Here is an 18,743-nt window from a genome sequence, read left to right on the forward strand (position 1 = left end):
CCATTGACGTTGAGAGAAAGAATTGTCCTGGGATTTAATGCCATCTTTATATCGAAATTTGGTGTCTTTTGGTTAGTCTTGTCTTAAATTAGGTCTTTCAGTTTTTCTCTTAAGACTGGTTTTGTGTCTGTAAAGTTTCTGAGCTGCTTTTTGTCAGTGAAACCATGTATTCTTCCGTCAAACCGGAAAGTGAGTTTTGCTGGGTATAGTATTCTGGGTGAAGCATTCATTTCATTCAGTCTTGTCACAATATCCCACCACTGCTTTCTGGCATTGAGTGTTTCTGGTGACAGGTCTGCTGTAAATCTCAAGGATGCTTGCTTGAGTGTAATTTCCCCTTTTGATCTTGCTGTTTTCAGAATTCTGTCTCTATCTGTGGGATTTGTCATTGTGACTAGGATGTGTCTTGGGGTGGTTTTTCTGGGGTCTCTTTTGGTTGGTACTCTTCGAGCATGCAGGATTTGATCACATATATTCTTTAGCTCTGGAAGTTTCTCTTTAATGATGTTCTTGACCATTGATTCTTTCTGGGAATTTTCTTCCTGGGTCTCTGGGACGCCAATGATTCTTAAGTTGTTTCTGTTGATCTTATCATAGACTTCTATTTTCATCTGTTCCCATTCTTTGACTAATTTTTCCGTTGTCTGCTCATTTGCTTTAAGTTTTTTGTCCAATCTCTCCTGCTGTATGGAATTGTTATGTATCTCATCTTCCACAGCACCAAGTCTATTCTCAGCTTCTGATACCCTGTCCCAGAGCTTATCCATTTTGTCATTCACTTCGTTTACTGACTTTTTCAGTCCTGTTAGTTGACATGTTATTTCAGTTTGGAGTTTTGTCATTTCTGCCTTCATATTTTCTTGGTTCTTATTAGTGTTCTGTTCAACTCGATCCATGGTTTCTTGGAGTCTGTTGAGCACCTTCCATATTGCTAGTCTAAAGTCCTTATCTGAGAGGTTGATTAGTTGTTCAGTCATTATCTGGTCCTCAGAATTGTCATTTTCATTCTCTATGTCTGATGCTGGCCTGCGTTGTTTCCCCATTGTCACACTTGTATTGTGGGTTTTTCTACGTGTTGTGGTGGTATTCATTGTCTATATGATGTAGGCAGCACACTCCTCTGGCTCCTCCCTTTCTGGATGGGCTGACTTGACTCTAAGGGAGGGGAGTACTCCGTGGATGAAGCCACACACTGGGTCAAATCTTAGGCCCGAACATGCAACAGAGAAGACAGTCCAGAGAGAAATGCTTGCTTCTCTGATATAGCACAGTTCTTATTGTGATTTTTTCTTATTGTTGCAATGGTGTTCTTTTCTTAGAAGGAGCGCACGGCCGCGTAGCGAAGCGGAGTGGCCGTGCTCTGATGGAGCCTCTTTTGCCCCACTCCCAGGAGTTTCACACAAGAGGACAGTAGACAGATATTTACAGTTCACACTCACAGTTGGGCCCCTCTGCGCAGGCTTAGATTCGTGTCTTTTCCCCGCCTGATGTCCCAAGCAGGGAATCCAGCTTCTGCAGCAGTCTGCCGGCCGGCTTTATGTTCTGAATCCCGCCCTGGAAATCGTCTCCGGGGTAGGGAGAGCAGATTTCTGGAGCTCTTTTGCCCCACTCCCAAGAGTTTCACACAAGAGGACAGTAGACAGATATTTACAGTTCACACTCACAGTTGGGCCCCTCTGCGCAGGCTTAGATTCGTGTCTTTTCCCCGCCTGATGTCCCAAGCAGGGAATCCAGCTTCTGCAGCAGTCTGCCGGCCGGTTTTTATGTTCTGAATCCCGCCCTGGAAATGGCCTCCGGGGTAGGGAGAGCAGATTTCTGGAGCTCTTTTGCCCCACTCCCAAGAGTTTCACACAAGAGGACAGTAGACAGATATTTACAGTTCACACTCACAGTTGTGCCCCTCTGCGCAGGCTTAGATTCGTGTCTTTTCCCCGCCTGATGTCCCAAGCAGGGAATCCAGCTTCTGCAGCAGTCTGCCGGCCGGTTTTTATGTTCTGAATCCCGCCCTGGAAATGGCCTCCGGGGTAGGGAGAGCAGATTTCTGGAGCTCTTTTGCCCCACTCCCAAGAGTTTCACACAAGAGGACAGTAGACAGATATTTACAGTTCACACTCACAGTTGGGCCCCTCTGCACAGGCTTAGATTCGTGTCTTTTCCCCGCCTGATGTCCCAAGCAGGGAATCCAGCTTCTGCAGCAGTCTGCCGGCCGGTTTTTATGTTCTGAATCCCGCCCTGGAAATGGCCTCCGGGGTAGGGAGAGCAGATTTCTGGAGCTCTTTTGCCCCACTCCCAAGAGTTTCACACAAGAGGACAGTAGACAGATATTTACAGTTCACACTCACAGTTGGGCCCCTCTGCGCAGGCTTAGATTTGTGTCTTTTCCCCGCCTGATGTCCCAAGCAGGGAATCCAGCTTCTGCAGCAGTCTGCCGGCCGGTTTTTATGTTCTGAATCCCGCCCTGGAAATGGCCTCCGGGGTAGGGAGAGCAGATTTCTGGAGCTCTTTTGCCCCACTCCCAAGAGTTTCACACAAGAGGACAGTAGACAGATATTTACAGTTCACACTCACAGTTGGGCCCCTCTGCGCAGGCTTAGATTCGTGTCTTTTCCCCGCCTGATGTCCCAAGCAGGGAATCCAGCTTCTGCAGCAGTCTGCCGGCCGGTTTTTATGTTCTGAATCCCGCCCTGGAAATGGCCTCCGGGGTAGGGAGAGCAGATTTCTGGAGCTCTTTTGCCCCACTCCCAAGAGTTTCACACAAGAGGACAGTAGACAGATATTTACAGTTCACACTCACAGTTGGGCCCCTCTGCGCAGGCTTAGATTCGTGTCTTTTCCCCGCCTGATGTCCCAAGCAGGGAATCCAGCTTCTGCAGCAGTCTGCCGGCCGGTTTTTATGTTCTGAATCCCGCCCTGGAAATGGCCTCCGGGGTAGGGAGAGCAGATTTCTGGAGCTCTTTTGCCCCACTCCCAAGAGTTTCACACAAGAGGACAGTAGACAGATATTTACAGTTCACACTCACAGTTGGGCCCCTCTGCGCAGGCTTAGATTCGTGTCTTTTCCCCGCCTGATGTCCCAAGCAGGGAATCCAGCTTCTGCAGCAGTCTGCCGGCCGGTTTTTATGTTCTGAATCCCGCCCTGGAAATGGCCTCCGGGGTAGGGAGAGCAGATTTCTGGAGCTCTTTTGCCCCACTCCCAAGAGTTTCACACAAGAGGACAGTAGACAGATATTTACAGTTCACACTCACAGTTGGGCCCCTCTGCGCAGGCTTAGATTCGTGTCTTTTCCCCGCCTGATGTCCCAAGCAGGGAATCCAGCTTCTGCAGCAGTCTGCCGGCCGGTTTTTATGTTCTGAATCCCGCGCTGGAAATGGCCTCCGGGGTAGGGAGAGCAGATTTCTGGAGCTCTTTTGCCCCACTCCCAAGAGTTTCACACAAGAGGACAGTAGACAGATATTTACAGTTCACACTCACAGTTGGGCCCCTCTGCAGAGGCTTAGATTCGTGTCTTTTCCCCGCCTGATGTCCCAAGCAGGGAATCTAGCTTCTGCAGCAGTCTGCCGGCCGGTTTTTATGTTCTGAATCCCGCCCTGGAAATGGCCTCCGGGGTAGGGAGAGCAGATTTCTGGAGCTCTTTTGCCCCACTCCCAAGAGTTTCACACAAGAGGACAGTAGACAGATATTTACAGTTCACACTCACAGTTGGGCCCCTCTGCGCAGGCTTAGATTCGTGTCTTTTCCCCGCCTGATGTCCCAAGCAGGGAATCCAGCTTCTGCAGCAGTCTGCCGGCCGGTTTTTATGTTCTGAATCCCGCCCTGGAAATGGCCTCCGGGGTAGGGAGAGCAGATTTCTGGAGCTCTTTTGCCCCACTCCCAAGAGTTTCACACAAGAGGACAGTAGACAGATATTTACAGTTCACACTCACAGTTGGGCCCCTCTGCGCAGGCTTAGATTCGTGTCTTTTCCCCGCCTGATGTCCCAAGCAGGGAATCCAGCTTCTGCAGCAGTCTGCCGGCCGGTTTTTATGTTCTGAATCCCGCCCTGGAAATGGCCTCCGGGGTAGGGAGAGCAGATTTCTGGAGCTCTTTTGCCCCACTCCCAAGAGTTTCACACAAGAGGACAGTAGACAGATATTTACAGTTCACACTCACAGTTGGGCCCCTCTGCGCAGGCTTAGATTCGTGTCTTTTCCCCGCCTGATGTCCCAAGCAGGGAATCCAGCTTCTGCAGCAGTCTGCCGGCCGGTTTTTATGTTCTGAATCCCGCCCTGGAAATGGCCTCCGGGGTAGGAAGAGCAGATTTCTGGAGCTCTTTTGCCCCACTCCCAAGAGTTTCACACAAGAGGACAGTAGACAGATATTTACAGTTCACACTCACAGTTGGGCCCCTCTGCGCAGGCTTAGATTCGTGTCTTTTCCCCGCCTGATGTCCCAAGCAGGGAATCCAGCTTCTGCAGCAGTCTGCCGGCCGGTTTTTATGTTCTGAATCCCGCCCTGGAAATGGCCTCCGGGGTAGGGAGAGCAGATTTCTGGAGCTCTTTTGCCCCACTCCCAAGAGTTTCACACAAGAGGACAGTAGACAGATATTTACAGTTCACACTCACAGTTGGGCCCCTCTGCGCAGGCTTAGATTCGTGTCTTTTCCCCGCCTGATGTCCCAGCAGGGAATCCAGCTTCTGCAGCAGTCTGCCGGCCGGTTTTTATGTTCTGAATCCCGCCCTGGAAATGGCCTCCGGGGTAGGGAGAGCAGATTTCTGGAGCTCTTTTGCCCCACTCCCAAGAGTTTCACACAAGAGGACAGTAGACAGATATTTACAGTTCACACTCACAGTTGGGCCCCTCTGCGCAGGCTTAGATTCGTGTCTTTTCCCCGCCTGATGTCCCAAGCAGGGAATCCAGCTTCTGCAGCAGTCTGCCGGCCGGTTTTTATGTTCTGAATCCCGCCCTGGAAATGGCCTCCGGGGTTGGGAGAGCAGATTTCTGGAGCTCTTTTGCCCCACTCCCAAGAGTTTCACACAAGAGGACAGTAGACAGATATTTACAGTTCACACTCACAGTTGGGCCCCTCTGCGCAGGCTTAGATTCGTGTCTTTTCCCCGCCTGATGTCCCAAGCAGGGAATCCAGCTTCTGCAGCAGTCTGCCGGCCGGTTTTTATGTTCTGAATCCCGCCCTGGAAATGGCCTCCGGGGTAGGGAGAGCAGATTTCTGGAGCTCTTTTGCCCCACTCCCAAGAGTTTCACACAAGAGGACAGTAGACAGATATTTACAGTTCACACTCACAGTTGGGCCCCTCTGCGCAGGCTTAGATTCGTGTCTTTTCCCCGCCTGATGTCCCAAGCAGGGAATCCAGCTTCTGCAGCAGTCTGCCGGCCGGTTTTTATGTTCTGAATCCCGCCCTGGAAATGGCCTCCGGGGTAGGGAGAGCAGATTTCTGGAGCTCTTTTGCCCCACTCCCAAGAGTTTCACACAAGAGGACAGTAGACAGATATTTACAGTTCACACTCACAGTTGGGCCCCTCTGCGCAGGCTTAGATTCGTGTCTTTTCCCCGCCTGATGTCCCAAGCAGGGAATCCAGCTTCTGCAGCAGTCTGCCGGCCGGTTTTTATGTTCTGAATCCCGCCCTGGAAATGGCCTCCGGGGTAGGGAGAGCAGATTTCTGGAGCTCTTTTGCCCCACTCCCAAGAGTTTCACACAAGAGGACAGTAGACAGATATTTACAGTTCACACTCACAGTTGGGCCCCTCTGCGCAGGCTTAGATTCGTGTCTTTTCCCCGCCTGATGTCCCAAGCAGGGAATCCAGCTTCTGCAGCAGTCTGCCGGCCGGTTTTTATGTTCTGAATCCCGCCCTGGAAATGGCCTCCGGGGTAGGGAGAGCAGATTTCTGGAGCTCTTTTGCCCCACTCCCAAGAGTTTCACACAAGAGGACAGTAGACAGATATTTACAGTTCACACTCACAGTTGGGCCCCTCTGCGCAGGCTTAGATTCGTGTCTTTTCCCCGCCTGATGTCCCAAGCAGGGAATCCAGCTTCTGCAGCAGTCTGCCGGCCGGTTTTTATGTTCTGAATCCCGCCCTGGAAATGGCCTCCGGGGTAGGGAGAGCAGATTTCTGGAGCTCTTTTGCCCCACTCCCAAGAGTTTCACACAAGAGGACAGTAGACAGATATTTACAGTTCACACTCACAGTTGGGCCCCTCTGCGCAGGCTTAGATTCGTGTCTTTTCCCCGCCTGATGTCCCAAGCAGGGAATCCAGCTTCTGCAGCAGTCTGCCGGCCGGTTTTTATGTTCTGAATCCCGCCCTGGAAATGGCCTCCGGGGTAGGGAGAGCAGATTTCTGGAGCTCTTTTGCCCCACTCCCAAGAGTTTCACACAAGAGGACAGTAGACAGATATTTACAGTTCACACTCACAGTTGGGCCCCTCTGCGCAGGCTTAGATTCGTGTCTTTTCCCCGCCTGATGTCCCAAGCAGGGAATCCAGCTTCTGCAGCAGTCTGCCGGCCGGTTTTTATGTTCTGAATCCCGCCCTGGAAATGGCCTCCGGGGTAGGGAGAGCAGATTTCTGGAGCTCTTTTGCCCCACTCCCAAGAGTTTCACACAAGAGGACAGTAGACAGATATTTACAGTTCACACTCACAGTTGGGCCCCTCTGCGCAGGCTTAGATTCGTGTCTTTTCCCCGCCTGATGTCCCAAGCAGGGAATCCAGCTTCTGCAGCAGTCTGCCGGCCGGTTTTTATGTTCTGAATCCCGCCCTGGAAATGGCCTCCGGGGTAGGGAGAGCAGATTTCTGGAGCTCTTTTGCCCCACTCCCAAGAGTTTCACACAAGAGGACAGTAGACAGATATTTACAGTTCACACTCACAGTTGGGCCCCTCTGCGCAGGCTTAGATTCGTGTCTTTTCCCCGCCTGATGTCCCAAGCAGGGAATCCAGCTTCTGCAGCAGTCTGCCGGCCGGTTTTTATGTTCTGAATCCCGCCCTGGAAATGGCCTCCGGGGTAGGGAGAGCAGATTTCTGGAGCTCTTTTGCCCCACTCCCAAGAGTTTCACACAAGAGGACAGTAGACAGATATTTACAGTTCACACTCACAGTTGGGCCCCTCTGCGCAGGCTTAGATTCGTGTCTTTTCCCCGCCTGATGTCCCAAGCAGGGAATCCAGCTTCTGCAGCAGTCTGCCGGCCGGTTTTTATGTTCTGAATCCCGCCCTGGAAATGGCCTCCGGGGTAGGGAGAGCAGATTTCTGGAGCTCTTTTGCCCCACTCCCAAGAGTTTCACACAAGAGGACAGTAGACAGATATTTACAGTTCACACTCACAGTTGGGCCCCTCTGCGCAGGCTTAGATTCGTGTCTTTTCCCCGCCTGATGTCCCAAGCAGGGAATCCAGCTTCTGCAGCAGTCTGCCGGCCGGTTTTTATGTTCTGAATCCCGCCCTGGAAATGGCCTCCGGGGTAGGGAGAGCAGATTTCTGGAGCTCTTTTGCCCCACTCCCAAGAGTTTCACACAAGAGGACAGTAGACAGATATTTACAGTTCACACTCACAGTTGGGCCCCTCTGCGCAGGCTTAGATTCGTGTCTTTTCCCCGCCTGATGTCCCAAGCAGGGAATCCAGCTTCTGCAGCAGTCTGCCGGCCGGTTTTTATGTTCTGAATCCCGCCCTGGAAATGGCCTCCGGGGTAGGGAGAGCAGATTTCTGGAGCTCTTTTGCCCCACTCCCAAGAGTTTCACACAAGAGGACAGTAGACAGATATTTACAGTTCACACTCACAGTTGGGCCCCTCTGCGCAGGCTTAGATTCGTGTCTTTTCCCCGCCTGATGTCCCAAGCAGGGAATCCAGCTTCTGCAGCAGTCTGCCGGCCGGTTTTTATGTTCTGAATCCCGCCCTGGAAATGGCCTCCGGGGTAGGGAGAGCAGATTTCTGGAGCTCTTTTGCCCCACTCCCAAGAGTTTCACACAAGAGGACAGTAGACAGATATTTACAGTTCACACTCACAGTTGGGCCCCTCTGCGCAGGCTTAGATTCGTGTCTTTTCCCCGCCTGATGTCCCAAGCAGGGAATCCAGCTTCTGCAGCAGTCTGCCGGCCGGTTTTTATGTTCTGAATCCCGCCCTGGAAATGGCCTCCGGGGTAGGGAGAGCAGATTTCTGGAGCTCTTTTGCCCCACTCCCAAGAGTTTCACACAAGAGGACAGTAGACAGATATTTACAGTTCACACTCACAGTTGGGCCCCTCTGCGCAGGCTTAGATTCGTGTCTTTTCCCCGCCTGATGTCCCAAGCAGGGAATCCAGCTTCTGCAGCAGTCTGCCGGCCGGTTTTTATGTTCTGAATCCCGCCCTGGAAATGGCCTCCGGGGTAGGGAGAGCAGATTTCTGGAGCTCTTTTGCCCCACTCCCAAGAGTTTCACACAAGAGGACAGTAGACAGATATTTACAGTTCACACTCACAGTTGGGCCCCTCTGCGCAGGCTTAGATTCGTGTCTTTTCCCCGCCTGATGTCCCAAGCAGGGAATCCAGCTTCTGCAGCAGTCTGCCGGCCGGTTTTTATGTTCTGAATCCCGCCCTGGAAATGGCCTCCGGGGTAGGGAGAGCAGATTTCTGGAGCTCTTTTGCCCCACTCCCAAGAGTTTCACACAAGAGGACAGTAGACAGATATTTACAGTTCACACTCACAGTTGGGCCCCTCTGCGCAGGCTTAGATTCGTGTCTTTTCCCCGCCTGATGTCCCAAGCAGGGAATCCAGCTTCTGCAGCAGTCTGCCGGCCGGTTTTTATGTTCTGAATCCCGCCCTGGAAATGGCCTCCGGGGTAGGGAGAGCAGATTTCTGGAGCTCTTTTGCCCCACTCCCAAGAGTTTCACACAAGAGGACAGTAGACAGATATTTACAGTTCACACTCACAGTTGGGCCCCTCTGCGCAGGCTTAGATTCGTGTCTTTTCCCCGCCTGATGTCCCAAGCAGGGAATCCAGCTTCTGCAGCAGTCTGCCGGCCGGTTTTTATGTTCTGAATCCCGCCCTGGAAATGGCCTCCGGGGTAGGGAGAGCAGATTTCTGGAGCTCTTTTGCCCCACTCCCAAGAGTTTCACACAAGAGGACAGTAGACAGATATTTACAGTTCACACTCACAGTTGGGCCCCTCTGCGCAGGCTTAGATTCGTGTCTTTTCCCCGCCTGATGTCCCAAGCAGGGAATCCAGCTTCTGCAGCAGTCTGCCGGCCGGTTTTTATGTTCTGAATCCCGCCCTGGAAATGGCCTCCGGGGTAGGGAGAGCAGATTTCTGGAGCTCTTTTGCCCCACTCCCAAGAGTTTCACACAAGAGGACAGTAGACAGATATTTACAGTTCACACTCACAGTTGGGCCCCTCTGCGCAGGCTTAGATTCGTGTCTTTTCCCCGCCTGATGTCCCAAGCAGGGAATCCAGCTTCTGCAGCAGTCTGCCGGCCGGTTTTTATGTTCTGAATCCCGCCCTGGAAATGGCCTCCGGGGTAGGGAGAGCAGATTTCTGGAGCTCTTTTGCCCCACTCCCAAGAGTTTCACACAAGAGGACAGTAGACAGATATTTACAGTTCACACTCACAGTTGGGCCCCTCTGCGCAGGCTTAGATTCGTGTCTTTTCCCCGCCTGATGTCCCAAGCAGGGAATCCAGCTTCTGCAGCAGTCTGCCGGCCGGTTTTTATGTTCTGAATCCCGCCCTGGAAATGGCCTCCGGGGTAGGGAGAGCAGATTTCTGGAGCTCTTTTGCCCCACTCCCAAGAGTTTCACACAAGAGGACAGTAGACAGATATTTACAGTTCACACTCACAGTTGGGCCCCTCTGCGCAGGCTTAGATTCGTGTCTTTTCCCCGCCTGATGTCCCAAGCAGGGAATCCAGCTTCTGCAGCAGTCTGCCGGCCGGTTTTTATGTTCTGAATCCCGCCCTGGAAATGGCCTCCGGGGTAGGGAGAGCAGATTTCTGGAGCTCTTTTGCCCCACTCCCAAGAGTTTCACACAAGAGGACAGTAGACAGATATTTACAGTTCACACTCACAGTTGGGCCCCTCTGCGCAGGCTTAGATTCGTGTCTTTTCCCCGCCTGATGTCCCAAGCAGGGAATCCAGCTTCTGCAGCAGTCTGCCGGCCGGTTTTTATGTTCTGAATCCCGCCCTGGAAATGGCCTCCGGGGTAGGGAGAGCAGATTTCTGGAGCTCTTTTGCCCCACTCCCAAGAGTTTCACACAAGAGGACAGTAGACAGATATTTACAGTTCACACTCACAGTTGGGCCCCTCTGCGCAGGCTTAGATTCGTGTCTTTTCCCCGCCTGATGTCCCAAGCAGGGAATCCAGCTTCTGCAGCAGTCTGCCGGCCGGTTTTTATGTTCTGAATCCCGCCCTGGAAATGGCCTCCGGGGTAGGGAGAGCAGATTTCTGGAGCTCTTTTGCCCCACTCCCAAGAGTTTCACACAAGAGGACAGTAGACAGATATTTACAGTTCACACTCACAGTTGGGCCCCTCTGCGCAGGCTTAGATTCGTGTCTTTTCCCCGCCTGATGTCCCAAGCAGGGAATCCAGCTTCTGCAGCAGTCTGCCGGCCGGTTTTTATGTTCTGAATCCCGCCCTGGAAATGGCCTCCGGGGTAGGGAGAGCAGATTTCTGGAGCTCTTTTGCCCCACTCCCAAGAGTTTCACACAAGAGGACAGTAGACAGATATTTACAGTTCACACTCACAGTTGGGCCCCTCTGCGCAGGCTTAGATTCGTGTCTTTTCCCCGCCTGATGTCCCAAGCAGGGAATCCAGCTTCTGCAGCAGTCTGCCGGCCGGTTTTTATGTTCTGAATCCCGCCCTGGAAATGGCCTCCGGGGTAGGGAGAGCAGATTTCTGGAGCTCTTTTGCCCCACTCCCAAGAGTTTCACACAAGAGGACAGTAGACAGATATTTACAGTTCACACTCACAGTTGGGCCCCTCTGCGCAGGCTTAGATTCGTGTCTTTTCCCCGCCTGATGTCCCAAGCAGGGAATCCAGCTTCTGCAGCAGTCTGCCGGCCGGTTTTTATGTTCTGAATCCCGCCCTGGAAATGGCCTCCGGGGTAGGGAGAGCAGATTTCTGGAGCTCTTTTGCCCCACTCCCAAGAGTTTCACACAAGAGGACAGTAGACAGATATTTACAGTTCACACTCACAGTTGGGCCCCTCTGCGCAGGCTTAGATTCGTGTCTTTTCCCCGCCTGATGTCCCAAGCAGGGAATCCAGCTTCTGCAGCAGTCTGCCGGCCGGTTTTTATGTTCTGAATCCCGCCCTGGAAATGGCCTCCGGGGTAGGGAGAGCAGATTTCTGGAGCTCTTTTGCCCCACTCCCAAGAGTTTCACACAAGAGGACAGTAGACAGATATTTACAGTTCACACTCACAGTTGGGCCCCTCTGCGCAGGCTTAGATTCGTGTCTTTTCCCCGCCTGATGTCCCAAGCAGGGAATCCAGCTTCTGCAGCAGTCTGCCGGCCGGTTTTTATGTTCTGAATCCCGCCCTGGAAATGGCCTCCGGGGTAGGGAGAGCAGATTTCTGGAGCTCTTTTGCCCCACTCCCAAGAGTTTCACACAAGAGGACAGTAGACAGATATTTACAGTTCACACTCACAGTTGGGCCCCTCTGCGCAGGCTTAGATTCGTGTCTTTTCCCCGCCTGATGTCCCAAGCAGGGAATCCAGCTTCTGCAGCAGTCTGCCGGCCGGTTTTTATGTTCTGAATCCCGCCCTGGAAATGGCCTCCGGGGTAGGGAGAGCAGATTTCTGGAGCTCTTTTGCCCCACTCCCAAGAGTTTCACACAAGAGGACAGTAGACAGATATTTACAGTTCACACTCACAGTTGGGCCCCTCTGCGCAGGCTTAGATTCGTGTCTTTTCCCCGCCTGATGTCCCAAGCAGGGAATCCAGCTTCTGCAGCAGTCTGCCGGCCGGTTTTTATGTTCTGAATCCCGCCCTGGAAATGGCCTCCGGGGTAGGGAGAGCAGATTTCTGGAGCTCTTTTGCCCCACTCCCAAGAGTTTCACACAAGAGGACAGTAGACAGATATTTACAGTTCACACTCACAGTTGGGCCCCTCTGCGCAGGCTTAGATTCGTGTCTTTTCCCCGCCTGATGTCCCAAGCAGGGAATCCAGCTTCTGCAGCAGTCTGCCGGCCGGTTTTTATGTTCTGAATCCCGCCCTGGAAATGGCCTCCGGGGTAGGGAGAGCAGATTTCTGGAGCTCTTTTGCCCCACTCCCAAGAGTTTCACACAAGAGGACAGTAGACAGATATTTACAGTTCACACTCACAGTTGGGCCCCTCTGCGCAGGCTTAGATTCGTGTCTTTTCCCCGCCTGATGTCCCAAGCAGGGAATCCAGCTTCTGCAGCAGTCTGCCGGCCGGTTTTTATGTTCTGAATCCCGCCCTGGAAATGGCCTCCGGGGTAGGGAGAGCAGATTTCTGGAGCTCTTTTGCCCCACTCCCAAGAGTTTCACACAAGAGGACAGTAGACAGATATTTACAGTTCACACTCACAGTTGGGCCCCTCTGCGCAGGCTTAGATTCGTGTCTTTTCCCCGCCTGATGTCCCAAGCAGGGAATCCAGCTTCTGCAGCAGTCTGCCGGCCGGTTTTTATGTTCTGAATCCCGCCCTGGAAATGGCCTCCGGGGTAGGGAGAGCAGATTTCTGGAGCTCTTTTGCCCCACTCCCAAGAGTTTCACACAAGAGGACAGTAGACAGATATTTACAGTTCACACTCACAGTTGGGCCCCTCTGCGCAGGCTTAGATTCGTGTCTTTTCCCCGCCTGATGTCCCAAGCAGGGAATCCAGCTTCTGCAGCAGTCTGCCGGCCGGTTTTTATGTTCTGAATCCCGCCCTGGAAATGGCCTCCGGGGTAGGGAGAGCAGATTTCTGGAGCTCTTTTGCCCCACTCCCAAGAGTTTCACACAAGAGGACAGTAGACAGATATTTACAGTTCACACTCACAGTTGGGCCCCTCTGCGCAGGCTTAGATTCGTGTCTTTTCCCCGCCTGATGTCCCAAGCAGGGAATCCAGCTTCTGCAGCAGTCTGCCGGCCGGTTTTTATGTTCTGAATCCCGCCCTGGAAATGGCCTCCGGGGTAGGGAGAGCAGATTTCTGGAGCTCTTTTGCCCCACTCCCAAGAGTTTCACACAAGAGGACAGTAGACAGATATTTACAGTTCACACTCACAGTTGGGCCCCTCTGCGCAGGCTTAGATTCGTGTCTTTTCCCCGCCTGATGTCCCAAGCAGGGAATCCAGCTTCTGCAGCAGTCTGCCGGCCGGTTTTTATGTTCTGAATCCCGCCCTGGAAATGGCCTCCGGGGTAGGGAGAGCAGATTTCTGGAGCTCTTTTGCCCCACTCCCAAGAGTTTCACACAAGAGGACAGTAGACAGATATTTACAGTTCACACTCACAGTTGGGCCCCTCTGCGCAGGCTTAGATTCGTGTCTTTTCCCCGCCTGATGTCCCAAGCAGGGAATCCAGCTTCTGCAGCAGTCTGCCGGCCGGTTTTTATGTTCTGAATCCCGCCCTGGAAATGGCCTCCGGGGTAGGGAGAGCAGATTTCTGGAGCTCTTTTGCCCCACTCCCAAGAGTTTCACACAAGAGGACAGTAGACAGATATTTACAGTTCACACTCACAGTTGGGCCCCTCTGCGCAGGCTTAGATTCGTGTCTTTTCCCCGCCTGATGTCCCAAGCAGGGAATCCAGCTTCTGCAGCAGTCTGCCGGCCGGTTTTTATGTTCTGAATCCCGCCCTGGAAATGGCCTCCGGGGTAGGGAGAGCAGATTTCTGGAGCTCTTTTGCCCCACTCCCAAGAGTTTCACACAAGAGGACAGTAGACAGATATTTACAGTTCACACTCACAGTTGGGCCCCTCTGCGCAGGCTTAGATTCGTGTCTTTTCCCCGCCTGATGTCCCAAGCAGGGAATCCAGCTTCTGCAGCAGTCTGCCGGCCGGTTTTTATGTTCTGAATCCCGCCCTGGAAATGGCCTCCGGGGTAGGGAGAGCAGATTTCTGGAGCTCTTTTGCCCCACTCCCAAGAGTTTCACACAAGAGGACAGTAGACAGATATTTACAGTTCACACTCACAGTTGGGCCCCTCTGCGCAGGCTTAGATTCGTGTCTTTTCCCCGCCTGATGTCCCAAGCAGGGAATCCAGCTTCTGCAGCAGTCTGCCGGCCGGTTTTTATGTTCTGAATCCCGCCCTGGAAATGGCCTCCGGGGTAGGGAGAGCAGATTTCTGGAGCTCTTTTGCCCCACTCCCAAGAGTTTCACACAAGAGGACAGTAGACAGATATTTACAGTTCACACTCACAGTTGGGCCCCTCTGCGCAGGCTTAGATTCGTGTCTTTTCCCCGCCTGATGTCCCAAGCAGGGAATCCAGCTTCTGCAGCAGTCTGCCGGCCGGTTTTTATGTTCTGAATCCCGCCCTGGAAATGGCCTCCGGGGTAGGGAGAGCAGATTTCTGGAGCTCTTTTGCCCCACTCCCAAGAGTTTCACACAAGAGGACAGTAGACAGATATTTACAGTTCACACTCACAGTTGGGCCCCTCTGCGCAGGCTTAGATTCGTGTCTTTTCCCCGCCTGATGTCCCAAGCAGGGAATCCAGCTTCTGCAGCAGTCTGCCGGCCGGTTTTTATGTTCTGAATCCCGCCCTGGAAATGGCCTCCGGGGTAGGGAGAGCAGATTTCTGGAGCTCTTTTGCCCCACTCCCAAGAGTTTCACACAAGAGGACAGTAGACAGATATTTACAGTTCACACTCACAGTTGGGCCCCTCTGCGCAGGCTTAGATTCGTGTCTTTTCCCCGCCTGATGTCCCAAGCAGGGAATCCAGCTTCTGCAGCAGTCTGCCGGCCGGTTTTTATGTTCTGAATCCCGCCCTGGAAATGGCCTCCGGGGTAGGGAGAGCAGATTTCTGGAGCTCTTTTGCCCCACTCCCAAGAGTTTCACACAAGAGGACAGTAGACAGATATTTACAGTTCACACTCACAGTTGGGCCCCTCTGCGCAGGCTTAGATTCGTGTCTTTTCCCCGCCTGATGTCCCAAGCAGGGAATCCAGCTTCTGCAGCAGTCTGCCGGCCGGTTTTTATGTTCTGAATTCCCGCCCTGGAAATGGCCTCCGGGGTAGGGAGAGCAGATTTCTGGAGCTCTTTTGCCCCACTCCCAAGAGTTTCACACAAGAGGACAGTAGACAGATATTTACAGTTCACACTCACAGTTGGGCCCCTCTGCGCAGGCTTAGATTCGTGTCTTTTCCCCGCCTGATGTCCCAAGCAGGGAATCCAGCTTCTGCAGCAGTCTGCCGGCCGGTTTTTATGTTCTGAATCCCGCCCTGGAAATGGCCTCCGGGGTAGGGAGAGCAGATTTCTGGAGCTCTTTTGCCCCACTCCCAAGAGTTTCACACAAGAGGACAGTAGACAGATATTTACAGTTCACACTCACAGTTGGGCCCCTCTGCGCAGGCTTAGATTCGTGTCTTTTCCCCGCCTGATGTCCCAAGCAGGGAATCCAGCTTCTGCAGCAGTCTGCCGGCCGGTTTTTATGTTCTGAATCCCGCCCTGGAAATGGCCTCCGGGGTAGGGAGAGCAGATTTCTGGAGCTCTTTTGCCCCACTCCCAAGAGTTTCACACAAGAGGACAGTAGACAGATATTTACAGTTCACACTCACAGTTGGGCCCCTCTGCGCAGGCTTAGATTCGTGTCTTTTCCCCGCCTGATGTCCCAAGCAGGGAATCCAGCTTCTGCAGCAGTCTGCCGGCCGGTTTTTATGTTCTGAATCCCGCCCTGGAAATGGCCTCCGGGGTAGGGAGAGCAGATTTCTGGAGCTCTTTTGCCCCACTCCCAAGAGTTTCACACAAGAGGACAGTAGACAGATATTTACAGTTCACACTCACAGTTGGGCCCCTCTGCGCAGGCTTAGATTCGTGTCTTTTCCCCGCCTGATGTCCCAAGCAGGGAATCCAGCTTCTGCAGCAGTCTGCCGGCCGGTTTTTATGTTCTGAATCCCGCCCTGGAAATGGCCTCCGGGGTAGGGAGAGCAGATTTCTGGAGCTCTTTTGCCCCACTCCCAAGAGTTTCACACAAGAGGACAGTAGACAGATATTTACAGTTCACACTCACAGTTGGGCCCCTCTGCGCAGGCTTAGATTCGTGTCTTTTCCCCGCCTGATGTCCCAAGCAGGGAATCCAGCTTCTGCAGCAGTCTGCCGGCCGGTTTTTATGTTCTGAATCCCGCCCTGGAAATGGCCTCCGGGGTAGGGAGAGCAGATTTCTGGAGCTCTTTTGCCCCACTCCCAAGAGTTTCACACAAGAGGACAGTAGACAGATATTTACAGTTCACACTCACAGTTGGGCCCCTCTGCGCAGGCTTAGATTCGTGTCTTTTCCCCGCCTGATGTCCCAAGCAGGGAATCCAGCTTCTGCAGCAGTCTGCCGGCCGGTTTTTATGTTCTGAATCCCGCCCTGGAAATGGCCTCCGGGGTAGGGAGAGCAGATTTCTGGAGCTCTTTTGCCCCACTCCCAAGAGTTTCACACAAGAGGACAGTAGACAGATATTTACAGTTCACACTCACAGTTGGGCCCCTCTGCGCAGGCTTAGATTCGTGTCTTTTCCCCGCCTGATGTCCCAAGCAGGGAATCCAGCTTCTGCAGCAGTCTGCCGGCCGGTTTTTATGTTCTGAATCCCGCCCTGGAAATGGCCTCCGGGGTAGGGAGAGCAGATTTCTGGAGCTCTTTTGCCCCACTCCCAAGAGTTTCACACAAGAGGACAGTAGACAGATATTTACAGTTCACACTCACAGTTGGGCCCCTCTGCGCAGGCTTAGATTCGTGTCTTTTCCCCGCCTGATGTCCCAAGCAGGGAATCCAGCTTCTGCAGCAGTCTGCCGGCCGGTTTTTATGTTCTGAATCCCGCCCTGGAAATGGCCTCCGGGGTAGGGAGAGCAGATTTCTGGAGCTCTTTTGCCCCACTCCCAAGAGTTTCACACAAGAGGACAGTAGACAGATATTTACAGTTCACACTCACAGTTGGGCCCCTCTGCGCAGGCTTAGATTCGTGTCTTTTCCCCGCCTGATGTCCCAAGCAGGGAATCCAGCTTCTGCAGCAGTCTGCCGGCCGGTTTTTATGTTCTGAATCCCGCCCTGGAAATGGCCTCCGGGGTAGGGAGAGCAGATTTCTGGAGCTCTTTTGCCACACTCCCAAGAGTTTCACACAAGAGGACAGTAGACAGATATTTACAGTTCACACTCACAGTTGGGCCCCTCTGCGCAGGCTTAGATTCGTGTCTTTTCCCCGCCTGATGTCCCAAGCAGGGAATCCAGCTTCTGCAGCAGTCTGCCGGCCGGTTTTTATGTTCTGAATCCCGCCCTGGAAATGGCCTCCGGGGTAGGGAGAGCAGATTTCTGGAGCTCTTTTGCCCCACTCCCAAGAGTTTCACACAAGAGGACAGTAGACAGATATTTACAGTTCACACTCACAGTTGGGCCCCTCTGCGCAGGCTTAGATTCGTGTCTTTTCCCCGCCTGATGTCCAAGCAGGGAATCCAGCTTCTGCAGCAGTCTGCCGGCCGGTTTTTATGTTCTGAATCCCGCCCTGGAAATGGCCTCCGGGGTAGGGAGAGCAGATTTCTGGAGCTCTTTTGCCCCACTCCCAAGAGTTTCACACAAGAGGACAGTAGACAGATATTTACAGTTCACACTCACAGTTGGGCCCCTCTGCGCAGGGCTTAGATTCGTGTCTTTTCCCCGCCTGATGTCCCAAGCAGGGAATCCAGCTTCTGCAGCAGTCTGCCGGCCGGTTTTTATGTTCTGAATCCCGCCCTGGAAATGGCCTCCGGGGTAGGGAGAGCAGATTTCTGGAGCTCTTTTGCCCCACTCCCAAGAGTTTCACACAAGAGGACAGTAGACAGATATTTACAGTTCACACTCACAGTTGGGCCCCTCTGCGCAGGCTTAGATTCGTGTCTTTTCCCCGCCTGATGTCCCAAGCAGGGAATCCAGCTTCTGCAGCAGTCTGCCGGCCGGTTTTTATGTTCTGAATCCCGCCCTGGAAATGGCCTCCGGGGTAGGGAGAGCAGATTTCTGGAGCTCTTTTGCCCCACTCCCAAGAGTTTCACACAGAGGACAGTAGACAGATATTTACAGTTCACACTCACAGTTGGGCCCCTCTGCGCAGGCTTAGATTCGTGTCTTTTCCCCGCCTGATGTCCCAAGCAGGGAATCCAGCTTCTGCAGCAGTCTGCCGGCCGGTTTTTATGTTCTGAATCCCGCCCTGGAAATGGCCTCCGGGGTAGGGAGAGCAGATTTCTGGAGCTCTTTTGCCCCACTCCCAAGAGTTTCACACAAGAGGACAGTAGACAGATATTTACAGTTCACACTCACAGTTGGGCCCCTCTGCGCAGGCTTAGATTCGTGTCTTTTCCCCGCCTGATGTCCCAAGCAGGGAATCCAGCTTCTGCAGCAGTCTGCCGGCCGGTTTTTATGTTCTGAATCCCGCCCTGGAAATGGCCTCCGGGGTAGGGAGAGCAGATTTCTGGAGCTCTTTTGCCCCACTCCCAAGAGTTTCACACAAGAGGACAGTAGACAGATATTTACAGTTCACACTCACAGTTGGGCCCCTCTGCGCAGGCTTAGATTCGTGTCTTTTCCCCGCCTGATGTCCCAAGCAGGGAATCCAGCTTCTGCAGCAGTCTGCCGGCCGGTTTTTATGTTCTGAATCCCGCCCTGGAAATGGCCTC

Source organism: Suncus etruscus, chromosome 3 (assembly GCF_024139225.1).
Source record: "Suncus etruscus isolate mSunEtr1 chromosome 3, mSunEtr1.pri.cur, whole genome shotgun sequence".
In the NCBI taxonomy this organism is placed as follows: domain Eukaryota; kingdom Metazoa; phylum Chordata; class Mammalia; order Eulipotyphla; family Soricidae; genus Suncus; species Suncus etruscus.